Raw genomic sequence first — 3,808 nt, 5'->3', positions numbered from 1 at the left:
CCAGATCCCGATCCGTCCTCATGACCTCCTCCATGGATGACTCCCACGAAGGCACGCTTCATGGCTGGTTTAACCCGGGCAGATCGCGCACGCCGAGCTGTTTCGACGAGGCCGATGCGGATATCCGGCTCAGGGCCCGGTTCTCCGATCTTGCCGATGAAAACGTGTATGCCACCAAAGGGGACCCGGTACCCGTACTCAACTGAGCCGGCCTCGGGGCCCCAGCCTGCATCATCGATGTAGAGCTTGCCGCGACGACTCTTAGTCATCTGGCCCACGGCGTAGCCCTTGAGTCCTTCAAAGCGGCCCTCCAAGAACTCGAAACCATCGTGCGAGGGCCCCACGGTGGGCGCCAACTGTCGTGGTTTTGTCACGGCAGATGTCCTAGAGAAAGGACTTAGTCGTGGAGCCATCGCGACGGGTTAGCTTGAAGGGGTTAAAGCGGACACAGGGACGCAAGAGAGTTTATACTAGTTCGGCCCCTTCGATGAAGGTAAAAGCCTACGTCTAGTTGTGATGGAATTGATGGGGTTTCGATGACTAGGGAGCGAACAAGCTTCGCCTATGTCTCGAGTTGTTGCCGTTGTCCTTGAACCGCCGCCGGGTCGTCCCCTTATATACACGGGTGATGCCTGTCGGTTCATAGAGTCTCAATACCGGCTCATAGATGTGTCCGGTTTGGTCTCTACTTATTCCTAACTTACAATACAAGTTAATTACCAACGCCGGTTTACGGCTACAGGCCTTGAACCGACCATGGGCCTTGAGCCCTCATCTGCCTTCTTGGGCTTTAACATACTTAACTACTGACGAAGTTAACCCGACCCAGATAGGCCGATTTACGCCCAGTAGTAATATCCCCAACACAGGGGGTAGGCGCCCCCTGCCTCGTGGCCTCCTTGATTGTTTCTTGATGTCCACTCCAAGTCCCCTGGATCACGTTTGTTCCAAAAATAACTCTCCCGAAGGTTTCATTCCGTTTGATATTCCTTTTCTGCGAAACACTGAAAAAGGCAAAAAAGACAGCAATTTGGGCTGGGCCTCCGGTTAATAGGTTAGTCCCAAAAATAATATAAAAGTGTAAAAGAAAGCCCATTAACATCCAAAACAGAATATATAATAGCATGGAACAATAAAAAATTATAGATACATTGGAGACGTATCAAGCATCTCCAAGCTTAATTCCTGCTCGTCCTCGAGTAGGTAAATGACAAAAACATAATTTTTGATGTGGAATGCTTCCTAACATATTTCTCAATGTAATTTTTCTTTATTGTGGCATGAATGTTCAGATCCAAAAGATTCAAGAGAAAAGTTTAATATTGACATAGAAATAATAATACTTCAAGAATACTAACTAAGCAATTATGTCTTCTCAAAATAACATGGCCAAAGAAAGTTATCCCTACAAAATCATATAGTCTGGATATGCTCTATCTTCATCACACAAAATATTAAATCATGCACAACCCCGATGACAAGCCAAACAATTGTTTCATACTTTTGATGTTCTCAAACATTTTCAATTTTCACGCAATACATGAGCGTGAGCCATGGATATAGCACTATAGGTGGAATAGAATGGTGGTTGTGGAGAAGACAAAAAGGATAAGATAGTCTCACATCAACTAGGCGTATCAATGGGCTATGGAGATGCCCATCAATAGATATCAATGTGAGTGAGTAGGGATTACCATGCAACGGATGCACTAGAGCTATAATTGTATGAAAGCTCAACAAAAGAAACTAAGTGGGTGTGCATCCAACTTGCTTGCTCATGAAGACCTAGGGAAATTTGAGGAAGCCCATCATTGGAATATACAAGCCAAGTTCTATAATGTAAAATTCCCACTAGTTTATGAAAGTGACAACATAAGAGACTCTCTATCATGAAGATCATGGTGCTACTTTCAAGCACAAGTGTGGAAAAAGGATAGTAACATTGTCCCTTCTCTCTTTTTCTCTCATATATATTTTTATTTGGGCCTTATTTTTTTCTTCTGGCCTCTTTTCTCTTCTTTTTTTTCGTCCAGAGTCTCATCCCGACTTGTCGGGGAATCATAGTCTCCATCATCCTTTCCTCACTGGGACAATGCTCTAATAATGATGATCATCACACTTCTTTTTACTTACAACTCAAGAATTAGAACTCAATACTTAGAACAAAATATGACTCTATGTGAATGCCTCCGGCGCTGTACCGGGATATGCAATGAATCAAGAGTGACATGCATGAAAAAACTATGAAAGGTGGCTTTGTCACAAATACGATGTCAATTACATGATCATGCATGGCAATATGACAATGATGAAGCGTGTCATAATAAATGGAATGGTGGAAAGTTGCATGGCAATATATCTCGGAATGGCTATGGAAATGCCATAATAGGTAGGTATGGTGTCTGTTTTGAGGAAGGTATATGGTGGGTGTATGATACGGCGAAAGGTGCACGGTAATAGAGAGGCTAGCAAATGTGGAAGGGTGTGGGTGCGTATAATCCATGGACTCAACATTAGTCATAAAGAATTCACATACTTATTACAAAAATCTATTAGTTATCGAAACAAATTACTATGCGCATGCTCCTATGGGGATAGATTGGTAGGAAAAGACCATCACTCATCCCCGACCGCTACTCATAAGGAAGGCAAACAATAAATAAATCATGCTCCGACTTCATCACATAACGGTTCACCATACGTGCATGCTACCGGAATCACAAACTTCAACACAAGTATTTCTCAAATTCACAACTACTCAACTAGCATGACTCTAATATCGCCATCTCCATATCTCAAAACAATCATCAAGTATCAAACTTCTCATAGTATTCAATGCACTTATATGAAAGTTCTTATTATGCCTAAAAGCAAATTGCCATGTTGTTCTAAAGGACTCTCAAAATAATATAAGTGAAGCATGAGAGATCAATTATTTCTATAAAATAAAACCACCACCGTGCTCTAAAAGATATATGTGAAGCACTAGAGCAAAAACTATATAGCTCAAAAGATATAAGTGAAGCACATAGAGTATTCTAATAAATTCCAATTCATGTGTGTCTCTCTCAAAAGGTGTGTATAGCAAGGATGATTGTGGTAAACTAAAAATCAAAGACTCAAATCATACAAGATGCTCCAAGCAAAACACATATCATGTGGTGAATAAAAATATAGCTCCAAGTAAAGTTACCGATGAACGAAGACAAAAGAGGGGATGCCTTCCGGGGCATCCCCAAGCTTAGGCTTTTTGGTGTCCTTGGATTTTACCTTGGGGTGCCTTGGGAATCCCCAAGCTTAGGCTCTTGCCACTCCTTTTTCCATAATCCATCAAATCTTTACCCAAAACTTAAAAACTTCACAACACAAAACTTAACAGAAAATCTCGTGAGCTCTGTTAGCGAAAGAAAAGAAAACACCACTTCAAGGTACCGTAATGAACTCATTCTTTATTTATATTGGTGTTAAACCTACTATATTCCAACTTCCCTATGGTTTATAAAATCGATTACTAGTCATAGATTCATCAAAATAAGCAAACAACACACAAAAAACAGGATCTGTCAAAAACAGAATAGTCTGTAGTAATCTATAACTAACGCAAACTTCTGGAACCACAAAAATTCTAAAAGAAATTTGTGTACGTGAGGAATTTATCTATTAATCATCTGCAAAAAGAATTAACTAAATATCACTCTCCAATAAAAAATGGCAGCAATTCTCGCGAGCGCTAAAGTTTCTGTTTTTTACAGCCAGATCAAAAAGACTTTCCCCAAGTCTTCCCAACGGCTCTACTTGGCACAAATAC

This window comes from Triticum dicoccoides, chromosome 6A (assembly GCF_002162155.2).
Source record: "Triticum dicoccoides isolate Atlit2015 ecotype Zavitan chromosome 6A, WEW_v2.0, whole genome shotgun sequence".
In the NCBI taxonomy this organism is placed as follows: Eukaryota; Viridiplantae; Streptophyta; class Magnoliopsida; order Poales; family Poaceae; genus Triticum; species Triticum dicoccoides.
The sequence above is the reverse complement of the archived record's forward strand: the minus strand, read 5'-3'. Positions refer to the sequence as shown.